The sequence below is a fragment of the Manis pentadactyla genome, chromosome 3, assembly GCF_030020395.1.
Source record: "Manis pentadactyla isolate mManPen7 chromosome 3, mManPen7.hap1, whole genome shotgun sequence".
Lineage (NCBI taxonomy): Eukaryota > Metazoa > Chordata > Mammalia > Pholidota > Manidae > Manis > Manis pentadactyla.
In genome coordinates, this window is record NC_080021.1 from 122,824,084 (window position 1) to 122,848,512 (window position 24,429).

General features: G+C 42.2%; 1 long non-coding RNA gene across 1 annotated transcript; it reads left to right on the forward strand.

The window, feature by feature from the left end:
* The first annotated feature begins 604 nt into the window (after window positions 1-604).
* Window positions 605-24,012, forward strand: LOC130682936 (uncharacterized). The gene is made up of 5 exons (XR_008996402.1): window positions 605-1,483; window positions 1,610-1,677; window positions 6,003-6,154; window positions 23,057-23,151; window positions 23,898-24,012. It is a non-coding gene; the product is annotated as an uncharacterized LOC130682936 (long non-coding RNA).
* The last annotated feature ends 417 nt before the right edge of the window (window positions 24,013-24,429 follow it).

Consider the following 24,429-nt stretch of genomic DNA (forward strand, 5'->3'; position numbering starts at 1 on the left):
TTCTACTCCCTCCATGCTCTGTTTCTCTTCCTCCTGCCTATAAGCTGGGGTGAGGGTAGGGCTTAGGTCCTGCTGGATTGTGTCTTTGCTACTTTACCCTTTTCCATGAGGTCTTCTCCTTTACCCAGATGTAGGCCATCTTTTGTACTCTTCTTTCCAGTTGCTCTTTCAGGATTACTTGTATTTGCTATATTTTTGTGTTATATATGGTTTTGGTAGGAAGTTTCTGATTCACTTCTCATACCGTCATCTTTTTCCAACCATTCCAGGCTAAAAGGGTTTTTATGGCCAGGTTTTTTGGCAGGTGTTTGAGGGGATGGGTCTGGGAATAGATGGGCTTGTGGCTTGCTGACATGTCCTCTGAAAAATCCTTGTAGCCTCTGTAAGGTGAAACATAGGTCTCTCTGGGGTGGTGGTTGGGCTTATTCAAAAAGGCAGTACCTTTGTCCAGGCTCTATCATTCCTGGCTCTAAAGGGGTATAGGAAAACAGGTTGCCATTCTTTTCTTATCTTCTTCCTGCTGAGAGGGACAATGAAGGGGGTTTTCTGATATTTTGAAGCAGGAAGGACATTGGAGGTGTTCTCAAGTGGTTGCCTGGGAGATGGCCATCATTCGACTCTGTAAAAATCTTTAGAATAGGTTAATTAGGCAGGGAAGGAAAAGGAAGAAGAGGGTGGTAATGGGGCCAGGAGAGGTAGAAGGTAACCAAGGGTTGTAGAAGCTTGAGAGTGTAAGAGTTTGACTCAGGCTGGTGAGTAAAGGGTTAGAACACAGTGGTTGAGAAGGTCAGAGAGGTTGTATGAGGACTGTACCTGTAATGGCTGGTGGAGAACAATTTTTTGGGCTTCAGAGATAAGGAACGCAGCCAATGCTAGGACCTGTAAGCAAAGAGGCTAGAAAGCCCAGCCTTTTATCACAAGCACCAGACAATTTGGACAAATAAGCACCAGAATGGAGGGAGTCCCCAGCTGATTGTGCAAGTAGTCCTAATGCTTGTCCTGTTTTGCTGGTTAAGCATAGAAAGAAACGTCTATTAGGGTTAGGTAGAGTCAAAGCAGGTGCCTTGAAAAATACTCGCTTAAGGGCCCAGAAAGAAACAGTAATTAAGTCTGTTTCTGGAACACTTTCTTGGGGATCCCCATAGGAGGCCTTATAAAGGGGTTTTGCAGTGAGTGAGAAATTTGGGATCCAGAGTCTAAAATATCTAAGAAGCCCCAGGAAGGAAAGAAGATCTTGCTTTCTGGTGGGTAAAGGGAGATTATCAATAGCTTAGGTTTGGAAGGTGGGTATGCAGCAAGTGGTAGGGTTGAGTTCAATGCTAAGATAGGTGACTTTTGCTGCGCCGGTTGAGCTTTGTTTTCTGAGACATGGTATTCCTTCTTCCCCAGGAATCCAAGAAGGCAGATAGTGTGGGATATAGAATCATTTTTTGAGGTGCTGCAAAGCAAGATGTCATCAACATATTGGAGCAGGAGGCTAGAGGTAAGTTTGAGAGATTGGTGGTCCTTTTATAGTGCTTGGCCAAAGAAGTGGGGACTGTTCAGAAATCCCTGGGGAAGAACTGTCCATATGAGTTGTTGGGTGAACAGAGATATGGGATTTTTCCAGGTGAAGGTGAAAAGTTGTTGGGAATCAGGGCTTAGAGAAATAGTAAAGAAGACATCTTTGAGGTTTAGGTCAGTAAAATATTGAGTACTGGGGGGGATATGGGAGAGGAAGGTGTAAAGGTTAGGGAGTACTGGGTGGGTGGGAACAATAGCTTCATTAATCTTTTGGAGATCTTGAACTAATTGGAAGGGGCTATCAGGTTTTTTTACAAGAAGGATGGGAGTATTTTGGGATGAGTGGATGTGGATGAGGATTTGGGCTTTAAGAAGGCAGTTGATGATGGGCTGGAGACCAAGATGGCCATCAGGGCTCAGAGAGTATTGGTTAACTGTGACAGCTTGAGTAGGGTCTTTCAGGACTATTCTGATGAGCTGGTGGTGTGAGGCTATAGAAGGGTTTTTGTGTCCCAAACAATACAGTCAACTTGTTATTTAATAAGCTTTACAACCTCAGAGGGGAGGGCTTCTTTTGGGGGTATGACTTGGAGAATGAGGGAGGGTTCCAAGGGAAGTGAGGGAATGTGTAAAGATGCCCCATGCCATGGAGATCTCTCCTCCCAGGAGGGGCGTGGGGCAGTGGGGGATTACTAGAAAGGAGTAAGTGGAAGTACTATGGCCCAAGGAACAATACAAAGGAGGGGTTTCAGCTGGTGTTTCTATTAAGACTTCCATGCCAACAACCAAGATAGAGGAGGAGAGCAAATGTACCAAGTATTCAGTAAGCACAGAGAGTTGGCTCCTGTGTCAACTAGAAAATAAACCTGGTTCCAAGCCACCATAATTGTTACCCATGGATCCACTGGTGTCATTGTGAAGGGGGCTTTGGGATCTAGGCCACATCATCAATCACTGAAGACAAGGCCATGAGGGCTGCTAGGTCCTCTCTAGATGTGTCTGGTCACCTGGAGGGGAGAGAACTCAAGGGAGGGGCTGACTTCCGCAGAGGGCAATCCATTTTCCAGTTACCCCACTGTCCACATTTCAGACACGGCTCTGTAGGAGGCCTGGGATTAGGGCAAGCTTTTGCCCAGTGGCCTGGAAAACAGTTGCTAGGTAGGTGTGTGGTGTACACTTTTGCAGGCTTGTCAGTGGGAGGTCAAACTAGGGGGCACAGAATCTGATTGCACAACATGTCCTGGCACTGGTGGACAGAGGAGCTGAATACTCTCTGATTTATGGCAATCTAGAGCATTTTCCTGGGATCCTGGCTGTGATAGATGGCTATGGGGCTTAGGCAATTAGAGGGAAGAAAGCCCAAATTGCTTTGGGGATAGGGTGTTTACCCCAAAGTGAGTATACTGTGTACATTTTCCCATCCCTGAATATATTTTGGGGGTAGATATCCTGCAGAGCTTGTTGTTACAGACCACTGCAGGTGAGTTCAGACTAAGGGTACATGTGGTAAGGGCAGTTCTGAGAGGACATGTTAAGCACCCACCTGCAGCTCTGCCTGTACCTTGGTGGGTGACAAATATGAAGCAGTATAAATTGCCTGGGGACACAAAGAAATTGCAGAAACTTTATAGGAGTTAGAGAAGGTGGGCATCATAAAGCCCACTCATAGTCCTTTTAATTCCCCAGTGTGGCCAGTAAAAAGACAGATGGCTCTTTGTGTATAACCATGGATTACAGGGAATTGAATAATGTCACACTCCCTTTGCATGCTGCTGTCCCCTGTATAGCAGCCCTTATGGACACCCTGTCATGAACTAAGGACATGTCATTATGTTGTGGACCTTGCTAATGCTTTCTCTTCTATTGAAATAGCACCAGAAAGTCAGGAACAATTTGTCTTCATTTGGGAGGACTGGAAGTGGACACTCACTCTCCTTTCACAGGGATACCTCCACAGTCCCAACATTTGTCATGAACTTGTAACCAAGCATTTAGTCACCTGAATAAACCACAAATGGTATGGCTGTATCACTGCATTGATATCAGGATCACATCTAATTCTCTTGCAGATTTAGAAGGAGCAGTTCCTAGACTGCTGCAACATGTACAGGAGAAAGATGGGCTGTGAACAGCACCAAGGTTCAGGGACATGATTTAACTGTAAAATTCTTGTGGGTTGTCTGGTTGGGTAAAACTAAAATTATTCCTGAAGCAGTCATAGACAAGGTCCTGGCTTTCCCTACCCCTACCATTGTGGCACTATTACAAGAGATTTTGGGTCTTTTGGGCTACTGGAGAGTGTTTATCCCACACTTTGTAAAAACTCTGTAGCACTTATACCAGTTGGTATGAAAGAGCATCAGGTGAGACTAGGATGAGACATGTGCAGCTGCTAAGCAAGTAGTCAGGCTGTACAGGCCTTGAGTGTAATGAACTTATCCCGGTCCTGTGAGTGAGATAGATGTTCATGTAACTGAAGATGGTTATGGCTGAAGTCTTAAGCAGTGGCTTGGATGGACACGCCAATGTATTGAATCTGGTCACAACTATGGAAAGGAGCAGAGATCCAGTATACCCTGATAGAGAAGCAACTGGCTGCTGTGTACTATGCTTTGCTGGCTATGGAGCCTATTGCTGGAACAGCTCCAACCAAGGTAATAACCACCTATCCCATCACTGGGCGGGTGAGAGACTGGACCCAAAGGCCACAGAGTGGTGTGGCACAGAAGCCTACACTGGCCAAATGGGGTGCATATTTACAGCAGCATAGTGCCCTCTCCAATAGTCCCTTAGGGGAGAACTCTGATGCTTATTGGGACCAGTGACATATAACAGTGGAAAGCAGGAAGAACTTGCTTTGAACCATTGGTAGCTGAGAGTCCTTATAAGGAGGGTAAATCCCCTCCACGTGAAGATGCTTGGTATACAGACAGTTCCAGTCATAGGCAGCCCCTGAAGTGGAGGGCTGTGGCTTTCCATCCTAATACTGAGGCAATATAGATGGAGGATGGAGAGGGGAAGAGGAGCCAATGGACTTAGTTGTGGGCAGTATGGTTTGTGATAACCCAGGAGTCTTCCCCCATAGTTGTCTGCACTGACAGCTGGGCCATCTATTGGGGCTTGACCCTGTGGCTACCAACATGGTACCATGCCAACTGGATAGTTGGTCACCAGCCCCTTTGGGGGCAAGAGTTGTGGCAAGATCTATGGGCCTCTGGTCAGACTAAGATTGTTACTGTAAATCCTGTGACAGGCCATTTGCCTTAGGAATCCCCAGGGAATGATGAATCAGACACATTGGCCCAGGTGCACTGGCTAGAAGGAAAGTCTTCCTCTGATGTAGCCCAATGATTACATCAGCATTTGTTGCACACAGGGCAAAAGACAATGTGGGCTGTAGCCCATCAGTGGGGCTTTCCATTGACCTCTAAAGAAGTCAGCAGAGCCTGCAAGGAGGTCCTTGCGTTCTCTAAGAGGGACTTACACCAAGTCCCACAATGACAAGGGACAATATTAAAGGGGCCAGTGCCCCTTGTTTGGTGGCAGATAGACTCTATTAGGCCTCTGCCCATATCAGAAGGATATCTCTATGCCATGACTTGTGCAGACCCAGATACTGGACTGTTGATTGCTTTTCCTGAATGTCATGCACATCAACAAATAACCAAAAGGTGCATAGACTGCCTCTTTGCTGACTATGGCTGGCCGCAGGTAATTGAGAGCAATCGAGGCACCCAATTTACTGGACATGTGTTACAAGAATGGGTGCAGCAAATAGAATAAAGTGGAAGTTTCGTGTGCCATATAATCTTACCTGGGCAGTCACTTATAGAGAAGAACAATGGTTTGTTGAAATCTGGCCTGAAGTTGGACCCCAATAGTCTACAGGGCTGGTCAGTTTGCTTATGGACAATGCTATGGTGTTTGAATGAGAATCCCCAAAAAGGAGCCTTGAGCCCTGTGGACATGCTAACATACATTGCTGTCTCTCCTATACAACTATATGTTCAAACCAAAGAGAAGTTATTGTAACCAGGATATGGCCAGCAGAGCAACATCCTGCTGCCAGCATTAAACCATGAACACTGTTGAGTGGTCATGGTCCTAGACATTTCAACATATAGGCCAATGGTGGCTGGTCTTTCTGGCACCTTGGAGAAAATGCCTAGAAGCTGGTCTCTGGTGTGTTCCTAGAGTAACAATAGATTGGTCCCCAAAGTTCATAGTAGTGTGCCCAAAACATCAAAGAGGTAAGAGCCTCTTATGGAGAAGTTTTGTTTTATCTTTATGGCCAGTTCATGTACCTCCTGTGGCCCTATATATTGACCTATCTGTAATTCCCACACAGAAGGGGTTAAATGTCTGGTATGCTAGACCAAGATGAGATCCCATTTCTGTGACTGTCCTGTCAGAGGACCACTCTCTCACATGCATCTTACCTGATGGACAAAATTTGCCTATGCAGGTGTCATTAATACATGTATCTTATCTCCCTTTAGGTTATTTTCTTCTATAGTCCCTGTGGCCTGGATCTGCCCCCTGGCTGCAGATGCTGCATGATGATTGCTCTGAACTTCCTACCCATTCAGCTATAGATTGCCTGTGGAATTGGTGAGCTATGGACTTAATCTGCATAGGACTTTGAACCTAGGTGAGTCCACCAACTTGAGGATTATCATGATTTTATTGTTGTTATTATTGTATGTTATTAGTCTTGTTACAGTCTCCAGTTTTCTCACAGAGGGGCCATTACAGAAGAAGGGGAGCAAGTAGATTGTGAGTCTTTTCTGGAGAGGTGGGACATGGGTAAAATTGCAATATTTCCCAGTATCTCTCAACAAGTCTTACTGCATCTCCCTATCAATAGGTGTTTCCATGGTGTGAAGAAAAGTAGTCCATCTCCACATCAATGGTGATTATTAAGGAGAGTGAGGGTCTATCTGGCCTGGAGAGGTTTTGTGGGGTTTTTTTGCAGCTGAGTCATGAGAGACATGGGTGAACAGAAGTAGATGACTGCTTATAGGCAATAAACATGTTTCTCCCACTTTATTTTTCCCTTTGACTGATTTTGGCTTCAAAGGTTATTTGCCCTGGGCTGGGAACATGTTTTCCCCCTGAAAGTTATAGGGTTACAGCAGAGTCGCAGCTGGAGCTCCCCTTGTTTCCTCCCCTGAATCCACTAAGTTACCCACTCTGCCACCAGGAAAGCTCTTCCAAATGAGTCCAACCAACTCCCCCTGTGTCTCCCCACTTTGAGGTCCCTGGCTGGTCACTGCAGTCCCCTATTCCACCACTTGGTCACCCAACTCATGTCCACCATGGTTTTGTCCCCTCCCCTGTGTCCACACTCCCCTGTAGCCCTGACCTTCTGATGTGGGCTCTGTGCTGGGGTAGTGCTGTGCTATCACCCACTGGGACTGGTTTATTCTTCTTTCTCACAGAGCAGATGGCTCCCTCTACCCAGGGTAGAGGACATATCAAGCCCAAGGTCTCAGTTCTCTGTCATGGTGAGAATCTGACCTGCTTTGCTTTATTATCCTGTAGGAAGTTTCCATTCCTTTTTTCCATCAAATGGGCTCCAGATGCAGTTAGCCTCAGAAAATTACAGCCACTTCCAGGTTCCTCTCTGATAGCATCTTCTGCACAGGGCTGGAAGATTTGCTCATGGCTCCTTAGCCCACCTCCTTGGATGCCTGCACTTAATCTCCTTTCCATGCCATCAGTGACTGGGGTTCCAGCTCCACTGACCACTTTGAGAAGTTCCCATCTTGTTTTTCTCAACTGATCAGATGAATGATGTGCTAAGCAGTCGTGGCCTGTTCTTTCTCAGGCTATTTTTATATTTTCAATGCCCTTTACCCATTAAAGCAGGTGTTTCCAGAATATGTCATTGTTTCTGTTGCACAAACTCATCCTGTAGTTCTGAGCCTCCCCAAGCCCACACCCATCAGAAAGCACTCTTGGCACATTCAGGAAGTGGTGGAGGCCTCTAGCCTCCAGAACTGCAAGAAAATATTTGCTGTTTCAGTTACCCAGTATGTGGTATTTCATTTGGCAGTCCTCGCAGATTAATATTGCCTACCTAGTATTTTTGAATACTGCCTAGATGAATGACATGAAAGAGCATCACTCTGCAATTTTAAATTAGAATCTGCTCATTACTAATAAGCTTAATCATCTTTTTATATATTTATGGGCTATATATGATTTCTGTACTGTGATGGCCTTCTATAATATATCCATTTTTATATTGTATTTTGTCTTAGTTCTGGCTACATGATCTTTTGTTTCTTCTTTTTTTAATTAAGGTATTAATGATATACACTCTTATGAAGGTTTCACATGAAGAAACAATGTGGTTACTACATTCACCCATGTTATCATGTCCCTCTCATACCCCATTACAGTCACTGTCCATCAGAGTAGTAAGATGCGGCAGAGTCACTATTTGCCTTCTACACTGTCCTCCTCATGATCCCCCCCCACAAACCATATGTGCCAATAATAATACTCCTGAATCCCCTATTCCCTCCCTCCCTACTGGCCCTCCACCACCCCTCCCCTGTGGTAACCGCTAGTCACTTCTTGGAAACTGTGTCTGTTGCTGTTATGTTCCTTCAGTTTTGCTTTGTTGTTACACTCTACAGATGAGAGAAATCATTTGTTATTTGTCTTTCTCCACCTGGCTTATGTCACTGAGCATAATATCCACCAACTCCATTCATGTTCCTGCAAGTTGTAGGATCTGTTTCCTTTTTATAGCTGAATGGTATTCCACTGTGGGACAACTGGGTTATCCAAGAGAGTGCTAGACTGATATTTAGGAAACCTGGCTTCTAGTCTCAACTCCACTAATTACCAGCACATGCATGACCCTAGACACCTCTCTAGACTTCTACAATCCTCATTTTTTCACCCTTTTGCCTTACTATGTCACTAGATTTTAAGTGCCTCTTAAAATCTTTCCATTTTTTAAGGTGAATTTGTGATTACTGATATATTCCATTTATTTTTCTATTACCTTATTTAGTGATCTTTATTAACTGTGCTTTATCTCTTTACTTCTTTTTCCCATCTTTCCTGTCTTCCACTGGAATTTATTCTTTTTTTTATTCCCTTGTTTTCCACTCACTAGTTTTGAATGTATACATTCTATTTTTATTCAGTCATTGGTTACTGAAAATTAATAGGAAATATATACTTGGTCTTCATGCCTGGTTCCTGACACAGAGCTCCTAAAATCCTTGTGATTTCCTGGCTGAGGAGGAAAATAGGACCATCTTATCCAAAGCTTCTAAAAACCATGGAATTTACTGGGTGATAGGAGCATCCTTTGTTCTTTTCTTTTCTTTTTTAAGTATCATTGGTATACAACCTTATGAAGGTTTCACATGAGCAACATTGTGGTTACTACATTCACCCATATTATCAAGTCTCCTCACCCACACACCATGCAGTCACTGTCCCTCAGCGTAGTAAGATACTATAGAGTCACCACTTGTCTTCTCTGTGGTATTCTGCCTTCCCCATGCCCCCCTACATTATGTGTGCTAATTGAAATGCCCCTTATTCCCCTTCTCCCTCCCTTCCCTCACACCCACCTTCCCCTTCACCTTCCCTTTGGTAACTGCTAGTTGCTTCTTGGACTCTGTGAGTCTGCTACTGTTTTGTTCTTTCAGTTTTTCTTTACTATGATACTCCACAAATGAGAGAAATCATTTGATACTGGTGTTTCTTCATCTGGCTTATTTCACTGAGCATAATACCCTCTAGCTCCATCCACATTGTTGCAAATGGTGGAATTTGTTTTCCTCTTATGGCTGAATAATATTCCATTGTGTATATGTATCACCTCTCCTTTATCCCTTCATCTACTGAAGGACACTTAGGTTGCTTCCATATCTTGGCTATTGTAAGTATTGCTGCAGTAAACATAGGGGTCATTCATTTTAAGTTCCTGTGTCACTAGATTTTAAGTGCCTCTTAAAATCTTACCATTTTTTAAGGTGAATTTGTGATATGTCATTTTGAATCTGGGATCTTGTTTTCTTTGGGTAAATTGCTAGGAGTGGAATTCCTGGATAAAATGGTATTTCTATTTTTAGTTTTTTCAGGAGCCTCCATTTGCTTTCCACATGGTTGAACTAATTTACATTCCCACCAGCAGGGATGGAAGGTTCCCTTTTCTCCACATCTTTGCCAGCATTTGTTGTTACTTGTCTTTTGGATGTTGGCCATCCTATCTGGTGTGAGGTGATATCTCACTGTGGTTTTAATTTGCATTTCCATGATAATTAGCCTTGTGGAGCATCTTTTCATGTGCCTGTTGGCCATCTGAATTTCTTCTTTGGAGAACTGTCTGTTCATATCCTCTACCCATTTTTTAATTTGGTTATTTGCTCTTTGGGTGTTGATGTGTGTGAGTTCTTTATGTATTTTGGATATTAACCCATTATAGGATATGTGATTTATGAATATATTGTCCCATACTGTAAGATGCCTTTTTGTTCTATTAATGGATTCCTTTGCTGTACAGAAGTTTTTTAGCTTGTAGTAGTCCCATTTATTCATTTTTGCTTTTGTTTTCCTTGCCCAAGGACATGTGTTAAGGAAATAGTTGGTCATGTTCATATTCAAGAGATTTTTGCCTATGTTTTCTTCTAAGAGTTTTACGGTTTCATGACTTACATTCAGGTCTTTGATCCATTTTGAATTTACTTTTGTGTAAGGAGTTAGACAATAATCCAGTTTCATTCTTTTACATGTAGCTGTCCTATTTTGCCAACACCAGTTTTTGGAGAGGCTGTCCTTTCCACATTATATACCCAGGGGTACTTTACCATATGTTAATGGGCCATATACACTTGGGTTTATATTTGGGCTCTGTATTCTGTTCCATTGATGTGTAGGTCTATTCTTGTCCCACTAACAAATTATCTTAATTACTATGGCTTTGTAGTAGAGCTTGAAGTTGGGGAGCATAATCCCCCAGCTTTATTCTTCCTTCTCATGATTGCTTTGGCTATTCGGGGTCTTTTGTGATTCCATGTGAATTTTAGAACTATTTGTTCTAGCTCGTTGAACAATGCTGTCGGTATTTTGATAGGGATTGCATTGAATCAGTAGATTGTCTAGGCAGGATGGCCATTTTGGCAATGTTAATTCTCTTAATCCAGGGGCATGGGAGTTATTTCAATTTATTGGTGTCTTTAATTTCTCCTAAGAGTGTCTCATAGTTTTCAGGGTATAGGTCTTTCACCTTCATGATTAGGTTTATTCCTAGGATTTTGTTCTTTTTGATGCAATTGTAAATGGAATTATTTTCCTTATTTCTCTTTCTGCTAGCTCATCATTAGTATATAGGAATGCAGCAAATTTCTATGCATTAATTTTCTGTCCTGCCACTTTGCTGAGTTAAGTTATTAGTTCTAGTAGTTTTGGGGTGGATTATTTAGGATTTTCTTTATGTATGATATCATGTCATCTGCAAAGAGTGACAGTTTAACCTCTTCCTTACTGCTTTGGATGCCTTTTATTTCTTTGTGTTGTCTGATTGCTGTAGATAGAACCCCCTGTACTATGTTGAATAAAAGTGGAGAGAGTGAGCATCCTTGTCTTGTTCCTGATATTAGAGGAAAAGCTTTAAGCCTTTCACTGTTAAGTATGATGTTGTCTGTTGGTTTGTAATATATGGCCTTTGTGATGTTGAGGTACTTGCCCTCTATACACAGTTTGTTGAGAGTTTTTATCATGAATGGATGTTAAATTTTGTTAAATGCATTTTCAGCATCTATGGAAAAGATCATATGGTTTTTGTTCTTCTTTTTGTTGATGTGGGATGATGTTGATGGATTTTTGACTATTGTACCATCCTTGAATCCCTGGAATAAACCCCACTTGATTTTGATGGATGATCTTCTTGATGTATTTTTTAATTCAGTTTTCTAATATTTTGTTCAGTATTTTTGCATCTATGTTCATCAGGGATATTGGTCTGTTATTTTCTTTTTTTGTGGTGTCTTTGCCTGGTTTTGGTATTAGAGTGATACTGACTTCATAGAATGAATTTGGAAGTGTACCCTCCTCTTCTACTTTTTGGAAAACTTTAAGGAGGATGGGTATTTGGTCTTCTCTAAATGTTTGATAAATTCAGTGGTGAATCCATCTGGTCAAGGGGTTTTGTTCTTAGGTAGTTTTTTGATTGCCAATTCAATCTCATTGCTGGTACTTGGTCTGTTCAGATTTTGTGTTTCTTCCTGGGTCAGCCTTGGAAGGTTGAATTTTTCTAGGAATTTGTCCATTTCTTCTAAGTTATCCAATTTGTTAGCATATAATTTTTCATAGTATTTTTGAATAATTCTTTGTATTGCTGTGGTATCCATAGTGATTTTTCCTTTCTCATTTCTGATTCTATTTATGTGTGTAGACTCTCTTTTTTTCTTGATAAGTCTGGCTAGGGTTTTATCTGTTGTTGTTTTTTTTAATTTTCTCTAAAAATGAGCTCTTGCTTTCATTGATTCTTTCTATTGTTCTTTTCTTTTCAATTTTATTTATTTATGCTCAGATCCTTATTATGTCCTCCTTTTACTGACTTTGGGCCTCTTTTCTCCCCTCATGGGTACTGAGGTGAGAAGTTTTAAGCATTGCTAGAAAATCCCCTTGGCCTAGTGGACCCACTAGAACAATTCCTGAGACCTAATATATATACTTAGGTTGAACTAATGTCCATCATGAATATCCTATTCCCTGGTGGTGAGAGGGGGGTGATCAGGAGAGCTGCTGTGTCCATTTGGGAACAAAAACACCCATTGGGCCAGGGTGTCCAGTCAGTGGAACAAAAGTTCTCAAATGTAGATCCTAGATGGGATAATAATCTAGGGGATAGAATTAAAAATGCAGGATCTTCGAGGGCTAATTATAAAGGGAATTGGGGAATTGGTCCCAAGATTTCCAAATGTTTCTAAGGTGTTTGAAGTCCAATGGGAAAAGGAAGAAACCCCAACTGCATTTTCATAGAGACTCAGGGGCCAGATGAGAAAGTATTCAGGACTTGACCCAGAAGCTCAGGTAGGACAAGATCTTTTAAAAGTCAATTTTGTAACCAAAAGTTAGCCAGATATTGCTAAGTAATTACAAAATTTGGATCAATGGAATGAGAAACCTATGGAGGAATTACTGAGAGAAGCTCAGAAAGTGTTAGAAGAGAGACTAGGAGCTTGTATTTCAAATTGATAGAGGGAGAGCCAGACCCTCTCCAAGGGACCCCAGGGGAACTGCAAATTCTAGAGAAATTGAGAGCAATCCTTAGTCACCACCCCAGTCCTGGCACACCCATCATTAGAGAAGCCATTTCACTAGGTTGTTACTGTTGAACAGGTTCTCTGTAGGGTTTTGACCCAAGCCTGAGGAGGAAAGAAACAACCTTTATGTCTACCCTGTCTCATGAGGATGGACTGAATGCATTCAGGCCATCACAGCCATGACCTTACTGGTGGAAGAGAGCAGGAAATTAACTTAGAGGAACACTCATGGTCAGTACTCCTCACCAGGTTTGGGTCATGCTTACTTAATCAGTGGGCTGGGCACTGGCTAATAGATTCTCAAATTTTAAATTATGAAGCTAGTTTAGTTGGAAAAGATGGAACATGTGCTGGCCATGTCTTCTAACTTATCTTCTCTTAAGCTGAAAGGACTCCTCACCCAGACTCACCCGCTTGCGTTCTTCGCTCACTGCTTCCAGCCTAGAGGCCTGGTGTTAGTAAAATCCTGGAAAGAAGATAGACTCCAGCCACCTGTGAAGGCCCCTACCAAGTGCTCCTGATCATGGAGACTGCAGTGAGGATGGCTGAAAAGGGTTGGACTCATTACACCAGAGTAAATAAACTAACTGGGGGATCTGGGGACAAAACAGAATTGGCAGGTGTCCCAGGTGGTGAACCAACCCTTAAGGCTGAAACTAAAAAGAACCTAAAAATGTTAATTTTGATCGTTCTAACTCTATATTTCACAGGCAAGTGGCAGGAAGCCCTAGAATGGGAAGGAACTCCTGGTTATCCTGTCAAACTGGTAATATTACTAAAACAACAAGCCCCAAACCGTTAGGTTTGATGCTTGTCAGGTTCTCTCTTGTGGTGACCTAAATGACCAAAGACAGCTTTCCGGAGATAATAAGTATCTCTGTCAAGAATGGACAAATATTAATAGAATAAAAAAAGGCAAGTAGACAACCATGTCCAAGGTGGAGCAGTGTTTGGTAGACCACCCAGTTTCAAGGGTGGACAGCCCCTCATGCAATAGAAAAATCTTTAAAAAGAAAGCTCCACTTAGCTAAAGGAATTCCTCCTGATAATTGCCAGGATAGACAGTGTAAACCCCTTTTATTAACTATACATAAACCTCAAGACGGACTCGGTGCAGGTGTCATTGGAGTAGATGCTGTGGGAAGATTTGGTCTTATTTTAAATCAAAGGCAAGACTTCACCCATAGTGGCCACTCCCAATCCTGAGGGAAATACTGAGCCAGAGCTTCCCCAAAATGACCCTAGACTAGTTACTGTAACAGACATAAAATATCTAAAACAGACTCTTGAAATAGAGATAGGTTATGGAGACACCAATGCCTGGGTAGAGTGGGTTAAATTTTCAGTACTCACTTTGAATAAAAGCGATTGTTAACGCATGTGCTGCTTGATGGCCATAGGCGCAGGTGGTCCTGTTCCCTCACTGCTGGGACACAGACCCCACTGGGATGAACTGCATGTTGGCCCTGTACCAGGACAAGGACGCTTGGGGAAATGAGACTTGCAAGGGCTTGTCTTTACTGTTTCATGCACTAAAGAAGTCAGACCCAAGGGCGATCCCCTCTTTTTCCATAGAGAAGATGAATCACTCCTCATGCCTCTCTAGGCAAGGGGAAGGTTTCAGAACTCCTGTGGGGAACTTACTGACTTGTACCCATGTCCTGAATGTCCCAAAAGAGGGCAACTTCTTGAAATTGCGCATCCCTCTAGTGGATGTTTGGTGGTACTGTTGAAAGGGGAACCTGCGCTGCTTGTTGCCACCCACCTGGCTGGGACTTGTGCTTTAGTCCAGTTGGCCGTTCCATTTACCCTGGCATTTACACCCAATGAAAAAAAATTTCATAGAAGTCAAATGTATACATTGACTCAATAAGAGTCCCCAGGGGAGTCCCTGGTGAATTTAAAGCTATAAATGAAATAGCTGCAAGATTTGAGTCAGCACTATTTTGGTGGTCCACCATCAACAAAAACATAGATCATTAACTATACCAGGGATGCTCTTCAAGGAGTAACTAGTCAACTAGATGCTACCAGCAGGATGGCCTGAGAAAACAGAATAGCATATGTTAGCAGAAAAAGGAGTCTGTGTTATGTTAGGAGAAAAATATTGTACTTTTATCCCAAATAATACTGCCCCTGGTGGTACTATTAGTAAAGCCCTACAGGGACTCACCACTTTAGCTAATGAATTAGCTGAAAACTGGCATCAGTGACCCTTTTACAGACTGGTTGGAAAGGTAGTTTAGAAAATAGAAAGGTATGGTTGCCTCTGTTTAACATACTTTGTTATAGTTGCAGGAGTTTTAACTGCTGTGGATGCTGTATCATCCTTTGTGTGAGAAGCTTGACTGAAAAGCTTATAGAGGCAGCCATAAACAAGATTAGAGAAATTTGAGAAAGGACCAAGTGTAAATTAAAATACATTACTGGGAGTAAAATCAGAATTTCTTAAATAAAAAGAGGGGGGAATTGTTAGGAAAGAGTATAAAACCTAAATGTGATTTATTCCCACTAAGATGTTTAAACATTTTAACAGTAAGGTATTAACAAAGGGCCACGTGGTGGAAGCTGCTCGAGCTGAGAGTGGAGGTGGGGGAATTGATAAGGGCCTGGCAATTCCTGTTTGAGTTTTTCAAACCTACCAATAATAAGACAAATGTGAAGGAAAGGTATAACTGGCTTAGGCGACATCCGGGAAAGAATGTGAACCCTGTAGTACTCAGCCAATGAGAAACCAGGGGAGGGGCTCGCGTACTAGGAGATAAATTATTAGCACCAAACTCCGCAGGTGTGCCTGCCCACCAGACACCTGATCTTGCAAGACCGTCATTAAAGCCTCGCTCCGCTGTTCTCTTTGTCTCCGTGTCCACTTACTGAATTTGGACCAGTGAGTGTGTTTCTCACATTTCCAACATAAGAGCTATTACCGGAGATAAATTTTATCTGAGTGACCCATCTGTAGGCAGGCACCTAATCACCAAGCCCCTGCTCTTACTTGCCCTGTGAGTCAGCCGCCTCCCCTTTGAAGCCCAGGCACCCGCCCCATTCCTTAGCTCAGGATGGCAGACACATCGCATTTGCCCCTGCTTTGAACCTCTTATGCATGTGGGGTTCTTGTGTGTACAAAATTAGATTTGATCTTCTCCTGCTCATCTTATGTCCATTTGATTCTCAGGCGTGGGAAGAACCTGGAGGGGCAAATTTTCCTTTTCAACATGGCCTATAAGAGATATTTTTAAATTGAAGAAAAGTAAGAGCAATGAATTTTGAACATTTTTAGTCGCCCTGTAAAATATTTGGGGTTCCCCTGTGGTATCTCAAAATTAGGATTAGCAGTACAGTTCCTACTCTGGCACAGTTTAACCACAGACTAACCTCCAACTCTATATTGTCACCCACCAGTTCGGGCCATGACCCTGCATTCCAGGTGAGTCATACCACCACCTTTCCAGCTGTGATCCCATCGGACTGCGGGCTGAGGGAATCTGCCCCCATTTCCCCCAGGCAGTGGGCCCCGCTTGCACAGGCTGCTGGGGGAGATGCCTGCTGAACTGTCTCCACCCCTCAGCAGAGGGGGCACAGTGGCTTTTCCCACAGCCTGTTCTACTTGCTCATACCTGCGATAGGAGGGTTCTGCTGTTGTGTGATCATAAGACACCCTAGAATGTGTACGGGGTAGCAGCTGCTGTTTCTGGAGTGGGAAATGTATGAAGAGTGAATGTGTGTGTGGTTAAAATCAGACATTTAAGGGGGCTTGCAGCCCTTTCTTTGCCATCACATTTTCCACCTGCCAATCCCCACTGTCATTTTTAATGGGTGAGATTTTGATGCAGGGAAGTTTGAGATGGGTGTAGGGAAAGGGGATGAAGATTTGGGAGGTGGTTCAGGGCAGAGATGAAGCGGCCGCACTGACCGCCACGTCGGTGCTGGGCTCCCCACTCACAGGCTTAGTTCTGAGCCATGTGCCTTCCATTGTGTCTGACACCTGGTTCTGCTCAACGTCCTGTTTTCTCAAGGATCAGCTTGGCTCTTCTATCTTCTTCCTTGTCTCGCCCTTAGATTGATGCCTGGTTCTATCCTGGCTATAGCCTTAGTGCCCCTGGCTATAGAGATACCACAGGGGAACCCCAAATATTTTACTGTGTGACTAAAAATGTTCAAAATTCATTGCTCACTCTTAGTGCCCCTGGCAATAACTCTGGTTCCCTAACCCACCTATGCCAGGTTGTGTGTGGTTGCATAAACCCTACTTCCAACTCAGACCTTACTTTCTCTGTGTTTTTTTTTAAAGTCACTAACTGTTTTTTCTAATTGATGTATAGCTGATATCCAATCTTATATTAGTTTCAAGTATACAATACAGTGGTTCACCAGTTCCCCCCATTATTAAATCTTCAACCCAACTATTTGTCAACATAGAAAGATGTTTCAGAATCATCAGCTGTATGTTCCATACTGTACTACAATCCCTGTGAACAACTTATATGATTGAGAATTTTGTACCCCTTTATCCCCATCCACCTCCCCACCGCTTACCTACCCCAGTCCCTCCCCCATGGTAACCACCAGTCCTTTCTCAGTATCTGTGAGTCTACTGCTATTTTTTTTCATTTTGTTTTGTTTTTAGATTCTACAAATAAGTGAAATCATGTATTTGTCTTTTTGCCACCTGGCTTATTTTACTTAGTATAATACTCTCCAGATCCATCCATTTTATTGCAAATAGCAGGATTTCTTTCTTATTATGGCTGAATAATATTCCATTCTGTATATGTACCACCTCTTCTTTATCCATTCATCTACTGATGGACACTTTGGCAGCTTCTATATCTTGGCTATTGTAAATAATGTGGCAATAATCATGGGAGTGCATGTATCTTCTGATCATGGATTTTGTTTTCTTTGGATAAATTCCTAGAAGTGGAATTACTGGGACATGTAGTACTTCTATTTTTAGCTTTTTGAGGAACCTCCATATTGCTTTCCACAGTGACTGCACAAATTGATGTTCCCACCAACAGTGTAGGAGGGTTCCCTTTTCTCCACATCCTTGCCAACACTTGTTATTTCTTGTTGTTTGGATAGTGGCCATTCTGACTGGTGTGAGGTGATAATCTCATTGCAGCTTTGATTTGTATTTCCCTGATGGTTACTGATGTGGAGCAACTTTTCACGTGCCTATTGACCATCTGTATTTGGCCAACAGAAGAATCTTTGGAGGAGTGTTTGCTCAGGACCTCTACCCATTTTCTAATGGGATTATTTGCTTTTTTGTTGTTGAGTCATGTGAGTTCTTTACATATTTTGGATATTAACTCCTTTTCAGATAAATCATTTATGAATACATTACCCATATTGTAGGCTGTCTTTTGTTCTGATGATGGTGTCCCTTGCTGAACAGAAGCTTTTTAGTTTGATATAGTCCCACTTTTCAATTTTATTTCCCTTACCCAGGGAGATGTGTCTATAAAATGCTTGTGTTCAAGAGATTCTTGCCTATGTCTTCTTCTAACAGTTTTATGGTTTCGTGTCTTACATTTAGGTCTTCAGGACATTTCAAGTTTACTTTTATAAAGTCAAAATGGATTGTAAAATGGACTTAGACAGTAATCCAGTTTCATTCTCTTGCATGCAGCTGTCCAGTTTTCCCAACAACAGTTATTGAAGAGAGTGTCATTTCCCCTTTGTATATTTTTGCCTCCTTTATCATATGTTAATTGACCATATTTGTGTGGTTTCTATTCTGTTCCACTGATCTACGGGTCTGCTCTTTTGCCAGTACCATGCTGTTTTGTTACTGTAGCTTTGCAGTATAGCTTGAAGTCAGGGAGCATAATATCCCCAGCTGTGTTCCTCTTTCTCAGAATTGTTTTGGCTATTTGGGGTCTTTTGTGGTTCCATATGAATTTTAGGATTATTTTCTCTAGTTCATTGAAAAATGTTGTTAGTATTTTGATAGGGACTGCATTGAATCTGTAAATTGCTTTGGGTGGGAGGGCCATTTTAACACAATTAATTCTTCCTATCCATGAGCATAGGATAGATTTCCATTTATTTGTGTCTTCTTCAATTTCTTTCATGAATGTCTTAGTTTTCAGAATACAGGTCTTTCCCCTCCTTGGTTAGGTTTATTCCTAGGGTTTTTCTTTCTGATGCAATTGTGAATGGAATTGTTTTCCTGATTTCTCTTTCTGCTAGTTCATTGTTAGTATAGACGAATTCAACAGAATACCATGTATTAATTTTGTATCCTGAAATTTTGCTGAATTCAGTTATTAGTTCTAATAGTTTTTCTGATAGAGTCTTTAGGGTTTTCTATATATAGTATCATGTCATCTGTAAATAATGACAGTTTTACTTCTTCCTTACTAATTTGGATGCCTTTTATCTCTTCTTGACTTATGGCTGTGACTTGAACCTCCAGTACAATGTTCAACAAAAGTGGTGAGAATGGACATCCTTGTCTCATTCCTGATCTGAGAGGAAAAGTTTTTGGCTTTTCACCACTTGGGCATGATGTTAGCTGTGGGTTTATTGTATATGGCATTTATTATGTTGAGGTATGTTCCCTCTATACCCTTTTTGCTGAGAGCTTTTACCGTGAATGGATGTTGGATTTTGTCCAATGTTTTTCAGCATCTGCTGAGATGATCATATGGTTTTTATCCTTTTTGTTAATATAGTATATCATATTGATTAATTTACAAATATTGTACCATCCTTGCATACCTGTAATAAATCCCATGTGGTTATGATGGATGATCCTTTTGATGTACTTTTTAATTCAGTTTGCTAATATTTGGTTGTGGTTATTTATTTCTCTGTTGATCAGGGACATTGGTCTGTAATTTTCTTTTCCTTTATTTGTAGTGTCTGTCTGGTTTTGGTATTAGAGTGATGCTGGCCTCATAGAATGAGTTTGGAAGCATTCCCTCCTCTTCTACTTTTTGGAAAACTTAAGAAGGATGGTATTGGCTCTTCTTTAAATGTTTGGTAGGATTCAGCTGTGAAGCCACCTGTACCTGGTCTTTTGTTTGATGGGAGCTTTTTGATTACCAATTCAATCCCATTACTGGTAATTGGTCCATTCATATTTTCTTCTTCCTTGGTCAGTCTTTGAAAGTTGTACTTTTCTAGTAATTTGGACATTTCTTCTAGGTTTTCCAATTTTTGACGTATAATTTTCATAGAATTTTCTAATAATTCTTTGTATTTCTGTGGTATGTTGTAACTACTCCTTTTTTTCTCATTTTGAATTTTGCTTATTTGTGTCCGCTCTCTTTTTTTCTTTTTTCAGATAAGTCTGACTAGGGGTTTGTCTATTTTGTCTGTCTTCTCAAAGAACCAGCTCTTAGTTTCAATTTTTTCAATTTTTTTTAATTCTCCTCTATTTTATTTATTTCTCCTCTGATCTTCATTATGTCCCTCCTATTAACTTTGGGTTTCGTATTTTCTTTCTTTTTCTCTTTTCTTCAGTTTTGAGTTTAGTTGTGAGACTGTTTATTTGGGGTTGTTCTCATTTCTTGAGATAAGCCTGTGTTGCTATGTACTTCCATCTTAGAGCTGCTTTTACAGCAACCCACATATTTTGAACTGCTGTATTTTTGTTTTCATTTGTTTCCATGTATTGCTTGATTTCTTCTTTGATTTGTTCATTGATCTATTGATTATTTAGAAGCATGTTGTTTAGCCTCCATGTGTCTGTGGGTTTTTATTTTCTTCATGTAATTGATTTCTAGCTTCATAACACTGTGATATGAAATGATGCTTGATTAAATTTGAATCTTCTTAAATTTATTGAGGCTCTTTTTGTGTCCTAATATGTGATCTATTCTGGTGAATGTTCCATGTGCACTTGAGAAAAATGTATATCTTGCTGCTTTTGGGTGGAATGTTCTGTATATATTTGTTAAGTCTATCTGATCCAGTGTGTTGTTCATCTGAAATATTTTAAAGTTAGTGCTACTACAGGCACTATGGAAAAGTAATGTGAGTCATAAAATATATACTAAATATCATTTGCTCAGTAATGCAAGTTACCTGTATAAAAAAAAATTCTTATCTTAGAGAAGTTCTAACGAAAACATGTGTTTGGTTAATATATTTAGTACCATGTATGGCTTTACAAAATCCCATTTTGTAATCCACAAAACAATGATACATATCAAATGGTTGCCAACTCCACCTCTTCTCAAAGACCCCACTGGAACCTAGTTGCTAAGCTAAAAACCTTAATCATCATCCCTTTTGCTATGTCCACTGTAACCAGGGCAGAGTGGTTTCTTTTTTAATCAGTTTGTTCAGATGATGAATTATTATTAGGCAGTAGTTCTCAAAGTGTGGGTTAGGGATGCTGAGACCCTTCAGGGGGTCCTTGAAATCCTTTCACTGGATTCCTGAGATCTATTCTGAGGGTCCATGGGTTCAAAACTATTTATATAACAATACTAAGATATTATTTTCTTTTTCACTCTCATCCTCTCATGTATATTATTGGAGTTTTCCAAAGGCAGAAAAGTGATGACATCATTACTCTGACAGCAAGTTGAATGTGTGTTTGTGTATTCTTGCATTAAAAAATTTCTCAGTTTAAATTTTGAATACAGTAAATATCAACAGATATAACCCATACAAACAAAAGCTGTTAAGGATTTCCAATTATTTTTAAAAATGTACAGGAATCCTGGGACCAAATGTTTGAGAACTGTTGCTACAAGCAAGTTAATGATTCAAAACCTGTGTCGAGTGCCCACTCTGCACAGTCTATGGGAGCACCAGGTCTGAGCAGACACAATTCCTCCATTGAGGAGAATACTATCTTGTTGGGGAAGACAGACAGTTATAGTGTGACGAACCCAGTGTATTCTGGTTGCTAAGAAGAGGAACACTGACTTAGTCATTTACTGACCAAGTATTTCAGTCAACAGGAAAGACATGGAGGAGTGATAGAGCCTGATGCCCTCAAGGGAACTGCAAGGGGCCAGGTCAAGATATCCTGAATGACCCCATTACAACCTACCTTGTGTTTTCAGCTACTTTCATAAATCTGGTGATTATTATTGGACTATATTCAAAATGACCCATTGAATGATATTTTGTAAATGTTTAACAACTGGATCTGAAAAAAAAAAGACATCTGATTTGTAACATTTGCCCAGCTCTGTGGTGTGAATGTTCCCATCCCAGCTGCTCACAAGCCACCACCATCACTCCACTGAGCAGGGAACTGAGGCTCCACCATATGTCCGTGTGTAGTAGCTCAGCATACTTAGTACATTTACTGTGAGTGTGAATAACCCTAAGAGACAGATAATGATGCAATGCAGTAAAATAATTTGGAAGTGGTGAGTTTTGAATATCATCTTTATTTTTAATATAATTTATTTTAGTTGTAAGTTTAATTTATACATTTATTTTTAATAGTAGTTTAATTTTTAAGAGTGGCCTGTGTTTAGCAATCAGCTTGCAAAATTTTCCTGAAAATTTAACAATTTGTTCTTGCAAGCCAGTGTAAGCTGGCTTCAGCATCCCAGTAGATCCATCACCTCCTTAGCACTACATTGTTAATTATGGTGTCATTATAGTTTCCTCATTTTGGAGAGGGAAGAAAATGGGACATTCTGACTGAGAGCCAGGTGGGGAATTGTAAAGTTCCAGTATGAATGTAGCTATGCAAGGAAGTGGGTGGCAGACAGGGTGGGCGAGGGGTGATGCAAGGCCTCAAACATAAAAAGAATGGTTAATTATGGTAAAGAGTATTAAGAATGGTAATTATGAAGTCAGGTTCAGAGAGCAAATGCTAGCCGGTAGAAACAGGCGCTCCTCAGAGAGGGCATTAACATTTATGGAGTGTGTACTGCACGCTGTGAACTCTGCCAGGCACATGGCACATTGTATGTCATCTATACGTGTCACATGGAGTCACATGCTCCAAAGGCAGATACCTCAAGGAGTGCCGAGTAAGAATGCAAACTCAAGTCCAGCTTCAAAATCTTTGCTCTTTCCATTTCATCAACCAAGGATAGAATAGAATATGTACAGGGTAGTGGAATAGGGGTATCTGGGAGAAAAAACCAAGGAGACAATACTGAGGGCCATGTGGCATCTATGAAAGGAAGATTACCGTGGGGGAGGCCAGCTCCAGGCAAGGCAGCCCTTGGCGCTCGGAGGCCGCTTCCCAAGGGCAGCTCTGGGGTTGCCAAGGGACAGGAGATACTCTTGTGATAAGAGAGAATTCTTCTTTCCTTTTTCAGGAAGTGCCAAGAGCTTTGTGCACGACTTTGTGTCAGCAACAGGAGAATCAGTGTGGCAGCTGAAGGAATGTGGAAGCAAATGCAGGAGTCCAAAGGTAAGAACATCAGATTTACGCGTATCCATGCGAAGCCCCAGCGAGGGAGAAGGAAGAGGAGGCGGCGGAGGAGACCCCAGAGAGGCGGCGCCCGGCTCTGCCCCGACCCCACCGCTGCTGCTCGCAAGGGGCCCGCAGCCTCTCTCCCGTCGCCCCCCGCAGAGGATCGCAGGCGCCAGACACAGCCCAGAGGATGTCAAGAGTCAGAGGCACAGCCCCTCACTGGGAATAAAGCCCCTGAAGGAGACAAGGAGAGGGAGCGGGCAGCGGGGGCCCAGGCAGAGGTGCCGGTCCAACACTCGGGAAAGTAAGGTGGCCGGGAGGGCGCCCCGGGGGAAAAAGAGCTTCAGGCGTAGCACAGCGCTGAGGAAGCCTCAGCCCACAGAGTGGGGGCTCCGGTGCAACAGAGGGGTCCGGAGCTGGGCACAATTCTGTGTCCCACCAAGCTCGGTCATTGCTGGGAACCCCCTCAGTCTCCATGTAACACATAGTCCAGAGGCAGAATGATGGAGGGTGGGGGGTGTAGGTGCTCAACAGTGTCATCCAGAGTCTAGGGCATTCTTTCGTCTTTTCTCTCCCTCAGATGAACTCTACTCACAAGGCCTCAGGTGTGGCGCAGCTGTTGCGCCTGCAGCCCCTCTCCCTGTGGCAGGCAGGTAGAGCAGCGGACACAGGGGAGGACATGGGCGCGGCTCATCCACTCAGCGCAGAAAACCTTCTCCAGAGCCCCACCCTGTCGTCCACAGATGTTTGCTGACTGAACCGTATCACCCTGCCACACCTGACCGACCCGCGGTGTGCGCGGGACCGCTGCGACTAGTGGACCACCCACGAGCCATCCCCTGGAGATGGGAAGGGGCCTTGTCCCATGGTCATCTGGTTCCTGAAAAAGATTTGCCTCCTTTCCACAAGAAAAAATGTTGGCAGATGCTGTGAGCAAGCGACAATCATGTCGGGTACAGATTCGTACCCGAGCAGGAGGTTTACTTGTTTAATCCAAGTGTTATAGCTCTTACCACCCTGGCTCTCAGCCTCAGCCTCACAATGAAATTATGTGGGAATAAAAAAATTACCTATGTCTGGGTGTCACTTCCAGGGATTCTGATTTAATTGATATGGGGGGTAGACTAGGCATCCAGATTTTTTAAAGCTGCCCCAATGACTCTAATGTGCCATAAAATTTGATTTACTACATGGCAGTTTCTGTTTAAAATACTTTAAAAATGTTAATCTGTTTAATCCTCTTAACAGTTCTATGAGAAAGGTACCATATTAAAC